The 21,303-nt window shown below is 44.1% G+C and overlaps 2 non-coding genes across 2 annotated transcripts; one reads left to right on the top strand and one right to left on the bottom strand.

Annotated features, from left to right (window-relative positions):
- Positions 1-5,919: 5,919 nt before the first annotated feature.
- LOC120259672 lies at positions 5,920-6,026 on the bottom strand. The gene has a single exon (XR_005536229.1). It is a non-coding gene; the product is annotated as a small nucleolar RNA R71 (small nucleolar RNA).
- Positions 6,027-18,747: 12,721 nt separating this feature from the next.
- LOC120259781 lies at positions 18,748-18,854 on the top strand. Its single transcript, XR_005536332.1, has one exon. It is a non-coding gene; the product is annotated as a small nucleolar RNA R71 (small nucleolar RNA).
- Positions 18,855-21,303: the final 2,449 nt, after the last annotated feature.

Genomic DNA, 21,303 nt, shown 5'->3' with positions numbered 1-21,303 from the left:
CATTCATGTTCTACTTTTGGCTTCTTTTCTTAATACTTAGCTTCACAACCCCATATGCGCAAAAGAACACAATACACAAGTATTAGCGCTTAAACATGATAAAAGTAATGCTTATCATCAGGAAAGAATACCTCGCATTTTTAAAACACAAGCACTTATCAAACTCCCCCACACTTAAGCTTTTGCTTGTCCTCAAGAAAATAAAACATTGAACTATAGAAGAAGGAAAAATTGAAAGTGCTTGGCCTTAGATTTACCAAAGCATGCAAGGAAGGCATTCTACAAGTAAGGGAAATTTCAACACTAAATACGAAAAATCAGTGCTCTTGCTAAAAATTCGAATAAAAAAAGACAACAAATCCTAGATCGTGTAAGTGTGTGTGAACTCAATCAAATAAACCGAAAGTATACTCCTCAATATTCCAAGTATAACGGACTCATTTAACTACAAAACTTAACAAAACAAAAAGAATGTAGTAGCTTCACACATCCTCTATGTATACAACATTGCAACTATGATGAACTGCCATTGGTTACGTGAGCATGTATGTCAATCAAAACACGTGTAAAAGACATGCGCAAAGTGAGCTCCCCCCCACACTTAAGATGTACATTGCGCTCAATGTACACATGTAAGCACAATAGAAAGTATAGCAATCAAGCAAATATGTGGGAGTGGGCAATTGAAACAATACTCCCCTAACTCATAATGTTGCGTTTAATGAAGCTAAATCCTTGGGAGTAAAGTACCAACGGTTTGTGAAGCACACACGACCCACATTGGCCATGTCCATGACTAGTTCTCAATTCCCATACTAACAAGACCATCTACACACATACACAAGGGGTTTAGTGATGCTCAATAAAAACAAAAACAGCTTGAGTATATAAAAGATAAGGCAACGAAATATAGCAGGCGACAAAAATTAAAAATAAACTCAGAAGGAGATCCTTTCTAAGTATACAAATCCAAAATAAAAAAGTCAAAAGAAAGATGAAAAATATAAACACAAAGTAAGGCAAAGACACATTAAGCATCGGTGTCCTCGGCGGTCGGCTTTGCTGCTGCTACTGTTAGTGGAAATAGATCAAATTGTGTCGATGGATCTGGTGATGTTAATGCTGATGCTGGAGGAGCCGGAGAGGTCCTCGGCCTCATAATGAAAGGTGAAGACGCATCACGCTCGAGTGACTGCTGAAAGGTATTAAAACACACCATCACCTCTACGTGTTGCGCAGCCTCCATCTCGCAAACCTCAGTGATCTCGGTCCGTAGCACCCCTACCACACTCTCGAGCCTCTCAAATTGATGCAGACTGAGGCATCTCCTGCGGCACAGGAGCTACCTGCATAGATGGTGAAAACATAGGCACCTTCGGAGCTACCTTCAGTGAAAACATACGCACCGAAGATGGCTCCTATGCCATAGGAGATGCCTCAGTCTCCATCAGTGCAGGCTGAGGCTCGGGGATAGGCTGAGAACCCTCTGCATCATCACCCTCATCCTTGAATATCTCTGGGATGGATGTAATTGATAAGTGCTTGTGCGATATGAATGCGAAGCGTTCATTCCTTATGTTGAGCATTACTTTTCTCGGGGTTTTACACTAATATGTGTGTTTTTATGTTACTTTCATGCAGGTAGGGTTGTGAGGCCGATTATGAAGGAAAGAAGCCAATGTGGATCATAATGCACCGATTTTGAAGGAAATCTTACTAAGGTTCAAACGCGAAGACATAGGTCAGGTGTGAGATGCTAGAGTGTGTGCCAACCTCCTCGTATTCTAATTGGCACATCAATTTGGAGGGGCACAAGGGCAGTCACACTCGAGCATTACGACGTATGCACATAGAATAAGAACTCCACCAACTTGTCTATCATTGAAGAAGCAAGTGATCCACGACGTGAATGTGTGCCAGTTTGCGTTACCCCTATGAAAGTATGAATTCAGGAAGCTATTCATGTTGGATACTCGTAAAGGGTAGCATCGAAAGTATCGATGTAGCAAACTCACTCGACAACGAACACTGCTCACAAACTGGCCGAGAAAACAGAATTGAGAGAATCCACACAGGGCGTGGAAATTATACACGCCTGCGTGGAAATTCCACATGGGCGTGGGTAAAATCCACAGTGCCCGTGTGGTCGCCTCGATTCCAAATTTCTATTTAAAGTCGATTCAGACTTTCGATTTTTAGTATTCTTTTTCTCCATCTTTTTCCCAACTTGAGAGAGGGCTTCGGCTAGGGTTTTGAGGGGTATTGGCTAGGGTTTTGGAGAGGTTCTACAGCTCCAACATCGTCATTCCTTAGGAAGAAGGTTGGTAGGGGAGCTTCCGTCGAGGCGTATCCTATACGGGACGAGGGAATCCTTGGACGACGAGTAGAAGACTCTCCACAAGTCCATCGACAAGACCATCGAGGGGGTTTTCTATGGATTTATTACTTTTTCATTCTATATTTTTTATTGTACTTAGGTCCATGGAGAGCTAAGCCCCTAGTGGGTACTTGGGTATTTGTGAACCCTAGGATGTATTTGTTTCATTGAATCTCTTTATTATGCTTTCAATTAATTGATGTTTATTGTGTGTTCCAACCTTGAATTCTTGATTGTATGAACATTTTCCCTAGAGTAACTGACAAGTTCCCCTTGCTTATATGTCGCAAGTGCACGGGCTTGTCGAGGTAATAATCCAGGGTGAGCGGGGTTGAATCCCGAGGGAGTAGGGAGTAAAGACACTTAATTCGATTCTTGGCTATGTGGAGTATCAACAATGATAAGTGTGGTAATGATTCAATTCTCAGAAAATAAAAGCAACAAGTAAGAGAGCAAAAGTAAGGAGGAGGCAAGGCAATCGATAAATATGGGGTACTCGGATGATGTTTCACCTAGGATAATCGCTTCAAGTGCAAGAACTCTCTATTATGCTTCCTAATCAATGCAACGGTGAGTCGTGGAAATCCTTACATACATAGTCCGAAATCTAAGGTCAACTAGGCCTAACTCTATACATGTCTCGGAGGAGTAATCGAACAATCTCAACACCTCGCACTCGCATAGAGTTGCAATGAGCTCTAGGGATTCCAAGTGATAAATCTCTTACTAGATTTGCACCTAACCCTTTGGTCCAGGCGGAAGGTCCCTAGCCACAATTAAACCCTAGATACTAAGATCACCTCAATGCTTCACTCCATTGCACGCGCAACTAGCTCCCCAGCTGGAGGTTCATCTCTTAGACCATTCACTCTATTATGGCCGCAAAAGAACTCGAGGAACGGAGGTAGAATCTATCACGCCGAGGGGAAAGGGGATGCTCCCTGCATCTCTCGACTCACCCCTCTCAACCCTTTCCAACCTAGCTTTTGTCTAACACTCGTGGTGTGTCACTCACTCACAAGGTTACCAACAAGAACTCTCAACCCTAGTGTCACTCTAGGAGAAATGTTCATACAATCAAGCATACAAGGTTGGAACTCACTATAAATATCAATTTATTGGAAGCATAATAAAGAAGTTCAATGAAACGAATACATCCTAGGGTTCACAATCATCCAAGTACCCACTAGGGGTTTAGCTCTCCATGGAGTTTATTACAATCAAAGAAATCGAATGTAAAAGCAATGAATCCATAAAGAAACCTCCTCGATGGTCGTATCGATGGTCTTGTGCAGAGTCCTCTACTTGTCATCCAAAAATTCCTTCGTCCGGTATAGGATACGCCTCGATCGAAACTCCCCTACCAACCTTCTTCCTAATGGAATCACGATGTTGGAGCCATAGAACTTCTCCAAAACCTTGGCCAATACCCCTCGAACCCTAGCCAAAGTCCTCTCACAAGTTGGGGAAAAGATAGAGAAAAGAATACCAAAATCGGGGCTGAATCGGCTTTAAATAGGCTGGAAATCAGGTGACTCCACGGGCGTGTACGAAACACGCGCCCGTGCGGAATTTCCACACGGGCGTGGATAATTTCTACACACCAGTGTGGATTCTTTGTTTCTGCGATTTTCTACAGTGATTTGCTATAGTACTTGCTGCAGTACTATGCCAAAAATACTCCCGAATCCACTTTTCATCGAGGTAACATAAACGGACACACGTTTATGCCGTGGATTGCTTTGCTTCTTCAATGACGGATAAGATGATGGAGATCTTGTTTTATGTGCATAAGTCAGAATGCTTGAGTGTGACTGCCCTTGTGCCCCTCCAAATGGTTGTGTAAACTCAAATACGGGGAGGTTTGCACACACCCTAGCATCTCGCGTTTGAACTTTAGCAAGATTTCATCCAAAATTGGTGCATTGTGATCCACATTGGCTTCTTTCCTTCATAATTGGTTTCACAACCCTACATGCACGAAAGTAACATAAAAACAAACATATTAGTGTAAAAACCCGAGGAAAATAATGCTCAACATAAGGAAATAATGCTTCGCATTCATATCGCACAAGCACTTATCAGTGACACTAGGGTTGAGAGTTCTCGTTGGTAACCTTGTGAGTGAGTGACACACCACGAGCATTAGACAAAGCTAGGTTGGAAAGGGTTGAGAGGGTGAGTCGAGAGGTACAAGAGCGTCCCCTTTCCCCTCCGACGAGATAGATTCTACCTCCATTCCTCAAGTTCTTTGCGGCCATAATAGAGTGAATGTCTGAGGGTTGAACTTCCGCTAGGGCTTAGTTGCGCGTGCAACGGAGTGAAGCGTTGAGGTGATCTTAGTATCTAGGGCTTAATCGTGGTTAGGGATCTTCCACCAGGATCAAAGGGTTAGGTCTGTAATTAGGAAGAGATTTATCACTTGGAATCCCTAGAGCTCATTGCAACTCTATGCTAGTGCGAGGTTGAGAGGTTATCTAATCTCTCCTCCGGGACATGTATAGAGTTAGGCATAGTTGACCTTAGATTTGGGACTATATATTTAAGGATTTCCACGACTCACCATTGCAGTGATTAGGAAGCATAATAGAGGGTTCTTGCACTTGAAACAATTATCGTATGTGGAGCATTATCCGAGTACCCCATCTTTATCGATTGCCTTACCTCCTCCTTTACTCGTGCTCTCTTGTTGCTTTTACTTTTGAGAATTGAATCATTGTCACAATTATCACTACTGATCTTTCACATAGCAAAGAAGCGAATTAAGTGTTTTTATTCCCTACTCCCTATGGATTCGATACCCGCTCACCCGGGATTATTACTTCGACAATCCCGTGTACTTGCGGGAATTACGCAAGGGGACCTTGTCAAGTTTTTGGCACCATTGCCGGGGAGTAGGCGTTTAGAGATACTTTGCACTTTGTTTTCTTAGCTATTTCACCATACATTCTATTTTCTATCTTCTTATTCTATCATTGTTCTGATTTCTTTTTTTTTCTTTTTGGGTGCAGGTCTAGGTTATGACCCGAGGGAATCCCTTAATATTGATTGAAGGAGATCCTGAGCTTGAACGTACACTTAGAAGAAAAGGGAAAGAGCCTGTGCAAGAACAGTCTAATTTAGCTGATTTGGAAATGGAAGAATCTGAAAACATGGCAGAACAGAATGAGTAACAGCGAAGATTATCCGATTATGCCAGACCTTCAGTGTTGCGGACACAATCGAGTATCGTGCGTCTCCCGATTATAGCTCAGAACTTTGAGTTGAAGCCAACATTCATCCACATGTTGCAGCAATCTGCACAGTTTAACTGTTTGGCTGATGAGGATCCAAACAGTCATATAGTGAGTTTTCTCGAGGTGTGTGATATGCTGAAGATAAATGGAGTGACGGATGATGCCATCAAGTTGAGAGCCTTCCCATTTTCCTTAAAGGGGAGAGCGAAGCAGTGGCTACACTCACTACCTAGAGCATCGATCACCACATGGGAGGAGATGGTAGAAGCTTTTCTTGCCCGTTATTTCCCTCCCGAAAAATCTGCAAAGCTTAGGAATGAGATCTCATACTTTGTTCAGTTGGAATTGGAGTCTCTATTCGAGACATGGGAAAGGTTCAAGGAGCTCATGAGAAAGTGCCCGCAACATGGATTCCCGGAGTGGATGATTGTTCAAACCTTTTACAATGGTTTGAACCCGAGTATAAGGCAACTATTGGATATGGCAGGAGGAGGTAGCTTAGGTAGCAAGATCCCCGATGAAGCTCGACTGTTAATTGAAGAAATGAGGTTAAACAGCTAACAATGGAACGCTAGGGAGAAGGAAAAAGTGGCCCCTCTCCATGAAATAGATGCGATAACTTCATTGGTGGCTCAAGTGGAGAGTTTGAGTAAGAAGTTAGATCTTCTAACTTCAAATAGAGTGGCGGTCATGACTAATTGCACCGGGTGTGGTGGAGGACATGCTCCCTCCGATTGCCCGATCTCTATTGGTGATGTTTCTTCAGTGGAGAATGTTGATTTTGTAGGAATGGCATGAGACCTCAAGAAAACCCATATAGCAATACCTACAATTCGGGCTGGAAGAATCATCCCAATTTCTCATGGAGTAATCCGGGTCCACAAAAGGCCATTGGGCCACTGGGTTTGGAAACCCGAATGACTGACTTAGAGAAGCACTTGGCTAGATTTGTACAATCTACAAATACAAGGTTTGAATCAGTCGAGGCTACACTTCACAACCACACCGCCTCTTTGCATAACCTTGAAAATCAGGTGGGGCAAATTGCGAAGTCTCTCTCTGAAAGGCCACATGGAAGCTTCCCGAGCAATACAGAGACCAACCATAGAGAGCATGTGAAGGCGATCACTTTGAGAAGTGGTCGTTAGGTTGAAGGTAGGCTTCCGAGTGAGAAGCCAAAAGAACATGCACCGAGGTTATAGAGGTAGAAGAGGGGACGAGCAAAGAGAAAGAGGTGGCATCCCGACCTTTCAAGCCAAGAATCCCTTATCCATCTAGATTGAAAAATGACCAAAGGGATGAACAGTACAAGAAGTTCCTGAGTTTGTTCAAGCAGCTCCACATTAATATTCCTTTTGTTGAGGTATTGGCCCAAATGCCTAAGTATGCGAAGTTCTTGAAAGACTTGTTGACCAACAAAAGGAAGTTGGAGGAGAGTGCTTCAGATTTTTTAGATGCTTCATGCTCGGCGGTATTGTAAAAGAACAAGCCGAACAAGAAGAAAGACCCGGGAAGCTTCATCATTCCTTGCAATATTGACAATTTAGGTGAGGAAATGGCATTGGCGGATTCAGGGGCTAGTATCAACATCATGCCATACACTTTCTTTCAAAAGCTAGGCTTGGGCGAGCCTAGGCCTACTCGATGACTTTACAACTAGCGAACCGAATAGTGCGACATCCAAGAGGCATCATTAAAGACGTTCTTGTCAAGGTTGACAAGTATATTTTTCCGGTTGACTTTGTAGTGCTAGATGTCGATGAGGATGCGGATGTACCCTTGATACTTGGGAGACCGTTCTTGCGGACTTCCAAAGCATTAATTGACATGGACGGCGGAGAGCTCACATTGAGAATTGGAGATGACAAGCTCACATACCGCCTTGCTGAAGCCATGCGTCATTCTCTTGAGTTCGATGTTACTTTATATTTTCTAGACACTACTGATGAGGTTATTGATGAATACATGCAGGAGATGTTCAATCCGGATCCCTATGAAGGTTTGTTCGACCAAGAGGAGGATTATGAAGAAGTAATGATGCTTGGTTCGACAGAAAAAGTACCATCTACCCTGGGGATCTTGAAGAAAGTGCTCCGGAAAATGAAGAGGGCTAGGAGACGCCACCGGAAACACTCCAAGGCTGCTGGAGACGTACGTCAATGGAAAGAGTTGGATGAACCATTGCTAGGTGGTCCTAAGCTCGATAATACACCCTCTACTTTCAAGAGATTGTGCTCATCATGCGTTCAAGTCATAGGTAAGAGGGCAAACTTCATTTATGAACCCCCGTGAGGTAAGACAAGATACGTCAAGCTTAGTGACGTTAAACAAGCACTTCTTGGGAGGCAACTCAAGTGTTTACTATTTTTTTATTTTCTAGTTTAGTTTCTTTGCATGAATAATATGTTAAGTGTTGGTGTCTTGATTTTTAGATGCTTGTGCTGAGATTTTCTTGTGTGCTTTGGTGTATTCATCGTGTGTTTTCATGTGCAATTGGCGAATTTGTGTCGTTTGAGCTTTAGGCCATGTTTTTCACCGGTAAAATTTACATAATAGGGCAGGCTCTGAGTGTGTAAACATGTTCAGAGATTTTCTGCAGAGCCTGCACAATTTTCCAAGGCCTCCACAGAAAACACACTAGCGTGTGGAATTTCAGCACGCCTGTGGATTTCTATTGCGAGCTTATCCAGGGAAGGCACAGGGGTGTGTGGCTACCCCTATGAACGACCATGCGACTCTCACACGCTCGTGGGTAATTTCCGCACGGGCGTGTGAATTCCTGTAGAGTTGGGCAGATTATCCCGAGAGCACACAGTGGCGTGGACTCGCCCCTGTGGGTGACCTTGTGAAAATTGCACGTGCGTGGGTAATTTCCACACACCCGTGTGAAAGTCTGCAAAGGAGTTCTCTCCATCCCAAGAAGACACAGGGGCATGTGGCTGCCCTTGTGAGTTGGGCATGCAAATGTCCATGCCCGTGCGGAATTTCAGCACGTGCGTGTAGAACACTTGGTATTTTTCTCGGATGTCCAGAGAAGCCACAGGGACGTGCGACTGCCCCTGTTGGTCGAGCGCACGAGCGTGGGTATTTTCTGCACGCCCGTATGAGATCGTTCAATGTCAGTGAGAGTTTTTCCCGAGGGCGCACAGGGGCATGTGTGCGCCCCTGTGGTTCTCTTGTAATGAGGCGCACGGGCGTTGGTAATTTCCACACGCCCGTGTGGATGCACAGAATTCCATGGGACACGATTTTTTCCTTAAAAACCTTGTGATCCATCTCATTCTTCATTTCCAGTCGCCTGAAAACTATTTCTAATCATCTTCTCGACCGCTCATCGTCGTTTTGGAGGATTTTGTTTCACTTATCGTTCCGATTTTCAAAGTTTTCACATTTATTTCTTCGGTAACCTTTTTATCCTCTTTTCTTCGCCAACTATTGTTTTTCACAGATTAAATGTGTTTAATTGCGAATTTTCATTTTTATAATACATGGTGTATGTTTAGAAAGCGCCTAGATGCAGTTTTAAGTTGAATTCTTGAGAATTGCTGTGCACCCGTGCGGTTTTTTTTTCACGGCCTGCAGATCCACATGGGGCGTGGGTAATTTCCACAAGCCCGTGTGAAATTCTGTAGTATACTGCTTTTGAGCATCTTTGATCGTTTTCCTCTTTATATACTGCAGATATGGCACCTCGCGTGAGGAAGAACGAAGTAAAGCATCTCAGAATCACCCCACCCGAGCCAATACACATGGAATTCTCAAATCCCGAGCATCAAGCTCGATTTGAGAGACATTCAGCACTTGGTTTTGGTCAGACTTGTTTCACGGATTTGTAAGTGCGGAGAGATATTCAGCGCGGTGACGAGCTAGCTAATGAGATTGATAAGATGCTAGCAGTAGGAAGCTGGAAGAGGCTACTGACGATCAGTAAGCCAGCTTACCGCGCATTGACGCTTTAGGTTTTAGCTTCTTTTGAGTTTCATTTGATGCATGGGAGATTTGATACTATGGAGGCTATACAGTTCGGGCATTCAGACATCCATTTTCCATGAGTTTCACTGAGTTTTCGATTCAGATGGGCCTGTACTTTGTCGTATATACAGGTATAGTGGAGTATGGACGTTTACCTACGGATTTTCCGGTATCAGTGACTCCACATCATGCGTATAGGATTCTGTGTGGACATGGGGAGTATGAACCGGGGATGTCGAAAACCACTAGCCTATCCCGGTTGAGCTACAGGTATTTGCACATGGTTATCAGCAGGTCTGTGTCAGGTCGAGCAGATAACACAGCTGCTCTCACCAGGCAGGATTTGTTCTTTTTATACTCCATGGCCCGCAATGTGCCGACTCACTTGGGGTGCATATTAGCAGATATTCTAAGACACCAGGGTCAGTCTGTGAGAGTGGGTTTATTATTTGATGGCCCTTACATCACTAGCCTCATCTTGGGAATGGGTTTGGGGGATGCTTTACGTGGTGCTGAGAGGACAGTTGTGCCTACCCCTCTTGCATTTGAGATGATCAGGATGATGGGGTTGGTACGGAGATGTGGGCCATGGGTCTGTATTCTTGCTACATCTACCCCAGAGAACGCCAAGAGCGGAGGAGATACTGTGGAGGATTCCCGGCAGAGTCCCAGACACCCTGCAGCACAGGGTCCTTGTGCTTATGACTGTATTGAGAGGCTTGAGAGCATTATGAGAGAGATTCGGACCGAGATAGCGGAGCTCGTCACTTATACAGACAGCTCAAGATACGATCTTATGGCTCTGCTTTTGACTTTCTACGAGATCTATTGAGATCCAGACCCTCGGCATCTACTGCACCCCATCCTCTACCCCGGTACCGGTGGACCCACCATGTGCATCTTTACCAGCAGCAGCACCGGAGCCCAAGGGCGACATTAACACTTGACTTTACTTTATTTTGCTTTTATGCATTTCATTTTAGACTTGTTCACTCAGAAAGGATTCTCCTTCTGAGTTTATTTTCATTTTGCATCTCGAGTTGTATTCATTGTCTATCTTTTATATAAACTCGAGTTGTTTTTGTTTTTATTGAGCTTCATTGAACCCCCTCGTGTATGCGTGCAGATGGTCCTGTCATCATGGGAATTGAGACTTAGTCATGGGCACGGCCAAGGGTGCTTAGGCACTTGGCCGTGTGAGCTTCACAACCCGTCGGAACACTACTCCCATAGAATTAGCTTCATCAAACACAACACTATGAGTCAAGGGAGTATTGTTTTGATTGCTTCTCCCAAAATTGCTTTTGAATGATATACATTTTGTGTGAGCTTGCATGTGTACATTGGGGACAATGTACATCTTAAGTGTGGGGGGGAGTTTCATAGTGCACACATCTTTTCTATTGTTCTTGATTGATATATGCTCACATAGCAAATGGCGGTTCACCCTAGTTGCAATGATCGTATTCTTAAGTTTAGGAGAATTTTTAACATTGAATATTTTCATGCTCTAGTTTTGCTTGAATTTCTAGGAATTTTTGCCTGATTTACACTCAGTGCACTATTCACTCTTTAAACTCTTTTGGAAACTCATGTTTGATGTTAAAAGGACTAGTTATAGTTGTTTCTTGTGTTAAATTCTAAAAAAAATATGGAAAATTAAAAGAAAGAACAAAATAGTTTTATTGTTTATTTGTGCTTGTTGGGTGGAAAGAGCTACCACCTATGTAGTATGAAGCTACTCTCATAAGTCGGATACTAGCAATGCCCTAATGAGAGAAAGAGCTATCTCATAGGATGAGTGAAAGCTACCACTCCGGTAGAAAGAGCTACCACCTCGAAAGTGTGAAAGCCACTTTAGCGGCCGCTTTGGAAAGTGCTACATTAGAGGATGTGTGAAGCTACTACCATCTTTGAAATTGTTGTCACTTTTGTAGATAAATAAGTCCCTTGTACAAAGAACTTTGAGGAGTATACAATGGGTTGTTTTGAGTGAGTTCACACACGTACACAATTTCGGGTTTGTTTTCCTTTTTGATTAAAGTTTTTAGCTAGAGCTTTGATCTTTCATATTTAGTGTTGAAATTTCCCTTACTTGTAGAATCCTCTCTTTGTATACTTTGGTGAACCCAAGGCCAAGCACTTTCAATATTTTCTTCATTGATGTACAGAATGTTTAATTTTAGCTTAAGGAAAAGCAAAAGCTTATGATAAGATCCCCTTGCGTATATCCCACAAGTGCACGGGTTTGTCGAAGTAATAATCCCGGATGAGCGGGTATCGAATCCACAGGGAATAGGAATAAAAATACTTAATTCGCTTCTTAGCTATGTGAAAGATCAATGATGATAAGTGTGACAATGATTCAATTCTCAACAATAAAAACAACAAGTAAGAGAGCAAAAGTAAAGAAGAGGGTAAGGCAATCGATAAAGATGGGGTACCCGGATAATGCTCCGCCTAGGATAATTGTTTCAAGTGCAAGAACCCTCTATTATGCTTCCTAATCAATGCAATGGTGAGTCGTGGAAATCCTTAATTACATAGTCCCAAATCTAAGGTCAACTATGCCTAACTCTATACATGTCCCGGAGGAGAAATTAGATAACCTCTCAACCTCGCACTCGCATAGAGTTGCAATGAGCTCTAGGGATTCCATGTGAAAAATCTCTTCCTAATTATAGACCTAACCCTTTGGTCCAGGTGGAAGGTCCCTAACCACGATTAAGCCCTAGATACTAAGATCACTTCAACGCTTCATTCCATTGCACGCGCAACTAAGCCCCAGCGGAAGTTCCCCACGGCCGTGTGGAAATTCCGCACGGGCGCGTGTATCATCCACGCCCGTGGAGTTGCCCGATTCCAGCCCTATTTAAAGCCGATTCAGCCCCGATTTTGGTATTCTCTTCTCTATCTTTTCACCAACTTACGAGAGGGCTTCGGCTAGGGTTTCGAAGGGTATTGGCCAAGGTCTTGGAGAGGTTCTATGGCGCCGACATTGTGATTCAATTAGGAAGAAGGTTGGTAGGGGAGCTTCGATCGAGGCGTATCCTATAACGGATGAAGGAATCCTTGGATGACGAGTAGAGGACTTTCCACAAGACCATTGACATGACCATCGAGGGGGTTTCTTTATGGATTCATTGCTTTTACATTCGATTTATTTGATTGTACTTGGGTGATTGTGAACCCTAGGATGTATTCGCTTCATTGAACTTCTTTATTATGCTTTCAATAAATTGATGTTTATTATGAGTTCCAACCTTGAATGCTTGATTGTATGAACATTTCCCCTAGAGTGACACTAGGGTTGAGAGTTCTTGTTGGTAACCTTGTGAGTGAGTGACACACCACGAGCGTTAGACAAAGCTAGGTTGGAGAGGGTTGAGAGGGTGAGTCGAGAGGTACAGGAGTGTCCCCTTTCCCCTCCGACGTGATAGATTCTACCTCCGTTCCTCGAGTTCTTTGTGGCCATAATGGAGTGAATGGTCTGATTGATGAACCTCTGCTGGGGCCTAGTTGCGCGTGCAATGGAGTGAAGCGTTGAGGTGATCTTAGTATCTAGGGCTTAATTATTGCTAAGGACCTTCCACCTGGACCAAAGGGTTAGGTCTAAATCTAGAAAGAGATTTATCACTTGGAATCCCTAGAGCTCATTACAACTCTATGCGAGTGCGAGGTGTTGAGATTATTCGATTTCTTCTCCGGGACATGTATAGAGTTAGGCATAATTGACTTTAGATTTGGGACTATGTATGTAAGGATTTCCACGACTCACCATTGCATTGATTAGGAAGCATAATAGAGAGTTCTTGCACTTGAAGCGATTATCCTAGGTGAAGCATCATCCGAGTACCCCATCTTTATCGATTGCCTTGCCTCTCCTTACTTTTGCTCTCTTACTTGTTGCTTTTAATTTCTGAGAATTGAATCATTACCACACTTATCATTGTTGATACTCCACATAGCTAAGAATCGAATTAAGTGTCTTTACTCCCTACTCCCTGTGGACTCGACCCCGCACACCCGGGATTATTACTTCGACAAACCCGTGCACTTGCGGTATATAGCAAGGGGACCTTGTCAGTGAATCGCCATTGGCTATGTGAGCATATAACAATCAAGAACAATAGAAAAGAATGTGTGCACTATGAAACTCCCCGCCATACTTAAGTTGTACATTGTCCCCAATGTACACATACAAGCTCACTCAAAATATATATCCTTCAAAAGCAAATGTGGGAGAAGCAATCAAAACGATACTTCCCTGACTCCTAGTGTTGCGTTTGATGAAGCTAATTCTATGGGGGTAGTATTCTGACGGGTTGTGAAGCTCACACGGTTATGTGCCTAAGCACCTTGGCCGTGCCCATGACTAAGTCTCAATTCCCAAGAAGACAAGACCATCTGCACGCATACACGAGGGGGGTTCAGTGAAGCTCAATAAAAACAAAATATCTCTAGTATATATAAAAGATAGATAATGAATACAACTCGAGTTGCAAAATGAAAATAAACTCAGAAGGAGAATCCTTTCTGAGTGAACAAGTCTAAAATAAAATGCATAAAAGAAAAAGAACTAAAAATCAAATGTCATGTCACCCTCGAGCTCAGGTGCTGCTGCTGCTGTTGGTGAAGATGCACATGGTGGGTCCACCGGTGCCGGGGTAGGGGATGAGGTTGCCGGAGGAACTGAGGGGGCTTGAGGAGTCCGCGGCCGCAGGACAAATGATGAGGCGACGTCTCACTCTAAGATCTGGTGTAATATGTTGAAACGTGCTATGAACTCTGTGTACTGAGTGGCCTGCGTAGCCCTAATCTCTGCAATCTCGGCTCGAGCCTCCGCTATCTCAGTCCGTACCACCCCCAAAGCGCTCTCGAGCCTCTCAAAGTGATCATAAGCTCGAGATGGTGAAAACATACGCATGGGGGGTGGTTCCTCTGCCACTGGAGGTGCCTCGGTCTCCATTGGTGCTGGTTGAGGTTCGGGAGCGGGCTGAGATGCCCCGGCTTTATCACCCTCATCCTCGGCTATCTTTGGAGCTTGTAGCACTAAAGCAAAAACTCCTGTCCAAACCCCGCGGATCATAGCCATTAATCTCATCATCTCTAGACTCAGAGGGGCAGGTATACCCGTCTTCTCAGCCCCACGAATCGAATCCAAGAGACCCATGCCTAGCACTAATCTCGTAATGTAGGGGCCCGAGAAGATCGCTCCCAGTCTAGCATAGTGTCCCTGATGTCTGATGTACTCTGCCATGATGTGTCCAAAGTGAATCGGTACGTGCTGCACCATCGAGTACAAGTACAGTAGTTCCTGACGGCTCAGAACACAAGTGCTATCACCACGGCCATTCACCGACCTACTCATAATGGAATGTAAATATCTGTATGCAGGTCGGGAAAGGCACGTGGCCTTGGACACCCCCAGCTCGATCTGACCACGACCATATAGTACTCGTAGTCATCTGCAGGGGTCAAGGTTCCGGGATAATCGATCAGATGGCCCGAGGTGTGCTGCTCCGTATCTGTGAATGCCTCCTCATACAAGCCATGTAGTACTAAAAATTGAGTAACGCTCAAGCTATAGTGGTGTCCAAATACTCTGAACTGAATGGAGATCAAACGTCCGAAGCTCGCGTACGATCTGTCAAACTCGAATGATGAAAGCACCTCCAGTGCAAACACTAGGATGGCTGGCTCTCTAATCGTCAATAACTGCCACCAACTACTTACTGAAACGAGATCCTCTACCTCATCAGCGAGCTCATCTCCCTGCTGTAGATCTCGTAGTATAGTTGTGTCCAGGAATCGAGTCTGCCCGAAACGGAGTTTTGACAAGCGCTCATAGCGAACCTGATGCTCTAGAATCGCAGACCTCATGCCCTCAGTCTCAGGGGATGACTCACGCGGTCTCTTATCAGCTTGGTTCTTTGATCGAAGTAACATAATCTGCAAAATTTGAAACAAAATCGATCAAACAAGTTGATAAATAATGCTGCAAAAATCCACACGGTCGTGTGGAATTCACGCACGCCCGTGTGGATCCACGGGGAGTGAAAACCGCACCGCCGCGCTTCAAAAATCCAAAAATACAACTTAAAAATACTTCTAACTTTTCTCTAAACATCAATCATTTTTCTAATTGAAGAAACAAAGCATTATTAACCACATTAATTGATGGAAACCATGAATTGGCAAAGAAAATGAGGAATAGGGCTTACCGACGAGATGACATGAGAAAATGAAGAACCCGACGGAAAACCTTGCAGGAATTCTACCAAATTAGCGCTATGAAATCGGAGAATGATGTGATAGTGTTTCCAGATGAATAGAGGTCATGAAGAGGGAGAGAAACTAATCTTCTTTAAAAAGAACTTGCGACCCTTGATGTTCTGTGCATCCACATGGGCGTGCAGTAATTACCCACAACCGTGCGCCCCATAGGAGAGCTTCACAGGGGCAGGTGCACACCCCTGGGCGCTCTCGGGATAAACTTTCACTAACTTTGAACGATCTCACACGGGTGTGCGGAAAATACCCACGCCCGTGCGTCAGACCCACAGGGCAGCCGCACGTCCCTTTGGCTTCTTTGGACATCCGAGAAAAATACCAAGTGTTCCACACGCCCGTGTGGAAATTCCGCACGAGCGTGGACCTTCACATGCCCAACTCACAGGGGCAGCCACACGCCCCTGTGTCTTCTGGGGATGGGGAGAACGCCTCTGCAGAGTTTTGTAGCGGCGTATGGAAATTACCCACGCCCGTGCTGTTTCACAAGGTCGCCCACAGGGGTGAGTCCGCGCCCCTGTGTGCTCTCGGGATAATCTGCCAAACCTTGCAGGAGTTCACAAGCCCATGTGGAAATTACCCACGGGCGTGTGACAGTCGCATGGTCGTTCACAGGGGCAGCCGCACGCCCCTGTGCCTTCTCTGGCTGAGCTCGCAGTGCACCTCCACGGGCGTGCGGAAATTCCACACGCCCGTATAATTTCTCTGGATGACTTAGAAAAAATCTGCAGGCTCTACAGAAAATTTCTGAACATGTGTACACACTCAGAGCCTACTCTATTAGGCAAATTTTACCAGTGAAAATCATGAAATAGAGCTCAAACGACCATACTTTGCCAATTCCACTTGAAATCACACAATGACTTTAAAAACCCACAATAAAATTGTAGGACAAGCATCATAAAAATCAAGACACAACCACTTACCAATTTATTCATGCAAACAACCTAACTAAAAATAAGAAAACAGTAAACACTTGGGTTGCCTCCCAAGAAGCACTTGTTTTACGTCACTAAGCTTGACGTACCTTGTCTTACCTCACTGGTTCATAGATGAAGGTTGCCCTCTTACCCATGTCTTGAAAGCATGATGTGCAGAGTCTCTTGAGGGTAGAGGATGTATTATCGGGTTTGGGACATCCTAGCAATGGTTCATCCAACTTCTTTGGTTCACAGACGTCTCCAACAGCATTGGACTGTTTCCAGTGGCGTCTTCTATCCCTCTTCATTTTCTGGAGCACCTTCTTCAAGATCCCCGGATTGAACATTTCCTGCATGTATTCATCAATAATCTCATCAGTAGTGTCTAAAAAGTATAAAGTATTATCGATGTCAAGAGAATGCCGTATGGCTTTAGCAAGGCGGTATGTGAGCTTGTGATCTCCAACTTTCAATGTGAGCTCTCCGCCATCCATGTCAATCAATGCTTTGGAAGTCCACAAGAATGGTCTCCCAAGTATCAAGGGTACATCCGCATCCTCATCGACATCTAGCACTACAAAGTCAACCGGAAAAATGTACTTGCCCACCTTGATAAGCACATCTTCAATGATGCCTCTCGGATGTCGCACTGTTCCGTCCGCTAGTTGCAAAGTCATCCGAGTAGGCCTAGGCTCGCCCAAGCCTAGTTTTTGAAAGAAGGTGTATGTCATGACGTTGATACTTGCCCCTGAGTACGCCAATGCCATTTCTTCACCTAGATTGCCAATATTACACGGAATGATGAAGCTTCCCGGGTCTTTCTTCTTGTTTGCCATGTTCTTTTGCAATACCGCCGAGCATGAAGCATCTAAAATCACTGAACCACTTTCCTCCAACTTCCTCTTATTAGTCAGCAAGTCTTTCAAGAACTTTGCATACTTAGGCATTTTGGCCAATGCCTCAACAAAAGGAATATTGACGTGGAGTTGCTTGAACAAACTCTAGAACTTCTTGTACTATTCATCCCATTCGTCAGTTTTCAATATAGAGGGATAAGGGATTCTTAGCTTGAAAGGTGGGGGTACCACCTCTTTCTCTTTGCTTGTTCTCTCTTCTACCTCTATAACGTCGGGTGCATATTCTTTTGACTTCTCACTCTGAAGCCTACCTTCAACCTCACGGCCACTTCTCAAAGTGATTGCCTTCACGTAGGATTGGTCTCTGTATTGCTCGGCAAGCTTCCATGTGGCCTTTCAGAAAGAGACTTCGCAATTTGCCCCACCTGATTTTCAAGGTTATGCAAAGAGGCGGTGTGGTTGTGAAGTGTAGCCTCGACTGATTCAAACCTTGTATTTGCATATTGCACAAATCTAGCCAAGTGCTTCTCTAGGTCAGTCATTCGGGTTTCCAAACCTGAGACTCTGTTTTCCACCTGAGGGGCTTGTTGTTGTTGTTGGAAACCCGATGGCCCCATGGCCTTTTGTGGACCTTGATTACTCCATGAGAAATTGGGATGAATCTTCCAACCTGGATTGTAGGTATTCCTATATGGGTTTCCTTGAAGTCTCATGTCATTCCTACAAAATCAACATTCTCCACCGAAGAAACATCACCAGTAGAGATCGGGCAATCGGAGGGAGCATGTGCTCCACCACACCCGATGCAATTACTCACGGCCGCCACTCTATTTGAAGTTAGAAGATCTAACTTCTTACTCAAATTTTCCACTTGGGCCGCCAATGAAGTTACCGCATCTATCTCATGGAGACCGGCCATCTTTTTCTTCTCCCTAGCATTCCATTGGTAGCTGTTTAACCCCATTTCTTCAATCAACTGACGGGCCTCATCGGGGGTCTTGCTACCTAAGGTACCTCCTCCTGCCACATCCAAGAGTTGCCTTGAACTCGGGTTCAAACCATTATAAAAGGTTTGAATAATCATCCACTCCGGGAATCTGTGTTGTGGGCACTTCCTCAGGAGCTCCTTAAACCTTTCCCATGTATCAAATAGAGACTCTAATTCCAACTGAACAAAGGATGAGATCTCGTTCCTAAGCTTTGCTGATTTTTCAGGAGGGAAATAACGAGCTAGAAAAGCTTCCACCATCTTCTCCCATGTGGTAATTAACGCTCTAGGTAACGAGTGTAGCCACTGCTTCGCTCTCCCTTTTAGGGAAAACGGGAAGGCTCTCAATTTGATGGCATCATCCATCACCCCATTTATCTTCAGCATATCACACATCTTGAGAAAGCTCTCTATGTGACTGTTTGGATCCTCATCGGCCAAACCATTAAACTTTGCGGATTGCTGCAACATGTGGATGAATGTTGGCTTCAACTCAAAGTTCTGAGCTGTAATCGGGGGACGCACAATGCTCGACTGTGTCCCCAACACTGAAGGTCTGGCATAATCGGATAATGTTCGCTATTGCTCATTCTGTTTTGCCATGTTTTCAGATCCTTCCACTTCCAACTCAGCTAAATTAGACTGTTCTTGGACAGGCTCTTTCCATTTTCTTCTAAGTCTACATTCAAGCTCGGGGGTTTCTTTATGGATTCATTGCTTTTACATTTAATTTCTTTGATTGTACTTAGCTCCATGGAGAGCTAAACCCCTAGTGAGTACTTGGGTGATTGTGAACCCTAGGATGTATTCGCTTCATTGAACTTCTTTATTATGCTTTCAATAAATTGATGTTTATTGTGAGTTCCAACCTTGAATGCTTGATTGTATGAACATTTCCCCTAGAGTGACACTAGGGTTGAGAGTTCTTGTTGGTAACCTTGTGAGTGAGTGACACACCATGAGTGTTAGACAAATCTAGGTTGGAGAGCGTTGAGAGGGTGAGTCAAGAGGTATAGGAGCATCCCTTTTCTCCTCCGATGTGTTAGATTCTACCTTCGTTCCTCTAGTTCTTTGCAGCCGTAATAGAGTGAATGGTCTAAGGGATGACCTTCCGCTGGGGCTTCGTTGTTCGTGCAATGGAGTGAAGCGTAGAAGTGATCTTAGTATCTAGGGCTTAATTATGGTTAGGGACCTTCCACCTGGACCAAAGGGTTAGGTCTATAATTAGGAAGAGATTTATCACTTGAAATCCCTAGAGCTCATTGCAATTCTATGCGAGTGCGAGGTTGAGAGGTTATCCAATCTCTCCACTGGGATATGTATAGAGTTAGGCATGGTTAACCTTATATTTGAGACTATGTAATTAAGGATTTCCATGACTCACTATTGCATTAATTAGGAAGCATAATAGAGGGTTCTTGCACTTGCAATGATTGTCCTAGACGGAGCAATATCCGGGTACCCCATCTTTATCGATTGTCTTACCTTCTCATTTACTTGTGCTCTCTTACTTGTATTTTTTACTTTTGAGAATTGAATCATTGTCACATATAACACTATTCACTTTTCACATAGTTAAGAAGAGAATTAAGTATTTTTATTCCCTACTCCCTGTGGATACGATACCCACTCATCCGGGATTATTAGTATGACAAACCCGTGCACTTGCGGGATATAAGCAAGGGGACCTTGTCACAATGTATAGATCTAACCCTTTAGTAAAGGTGAAATACCCCTAGCCGCAATTAAGCCCTAGGTGGTAAAGTCACTTCAACCCTTCACTCCGTTTCCTGTGCAATTAAGCACCAGCGGAGGTCATCCCTTAGTCCATTCACTCTACCATGACCGGAATGAACTCTTTAAAAGTGGATGTAGGATAAATCACATCAGAGAGGGAAGGGGATGCTTCACTACCTCTCGACACACCCTCTCGACCCTCTCCAATCATGCAATATCTAACTCTCATGGTGGCACTCACTCATAAAGGTTACCAATGTAAACTCCCAACCCTAGTGTCACTCTAAATGAGAAATCATGCAGCAAGAATTCAAGATTGAAACTCAATTAAAGCCATCAATTAAGGAAAACATAATAGAAGATTAAAGAAACAAATATATCCTAGACTTCACAAATCCAAGTACCCACTAAGGATTTAGCTCTTCATGGAGCTAGTTACAATTAACAATGAAATCGAATGTAAAAACAAGTAATCCATAGGAAAACTACCTCGGTATTTGTGTCGATGGTCTTGTGTACTAGCATCGTCTTCTCCAAAGGTCAACCTTTATCAGGCCTAGGGCACACCTCTCCAGATCGATGCGGATGAAAGCTCCCCCAATAACCTTCTTTCAATCGGAGCACTGTGTCAAATCAATAGAACCACTCCATAGACTTGCCAAAAGCCTATGAAAAGCCTAGCTGGCGGCCTCTCAAAAGATAGAGAAAAGTTAGAGAGAAGGGTGAAAGGGAACTCCAAAAATTGGGCTGAATCGCGGCTTAAATAGGGCTGGAATCGGGCATCCACACGCCCCTGTGGATTCTCCACAACGGCCTGTGGAATTTCCATACAGGTGTGGGGAATTTCCACACGCTCGTGTGGATTCTCTGGAAACCTAATTTTCGGCCGGCTGTGAACAGCAACTGCTACAGTCTGTTGCTAAAG

This window comes from Dioscorea cayenensis, chromosome 4 (assembly GCF_009730915.1).
Source record: "Dioscorea cayenensis subsp. rotundata cultivar TDr96_F1 chromosome 4, TDr96_F1_v2_PseudoChromosome.rev07_lg8_w22 25.fasta, whole genome shotgun sequence".
NCBI classification, from domain to species: Eukaryota; Viridiplantae; Streptophyta; class Magnoliopsida; order Dioscoreales; family Dioscoreaceae; genus Dioscorea; species Dioscorea cayenensis.
This window is presented reverse-complemented; position numbering and strand designations above follow the sequence as displayed.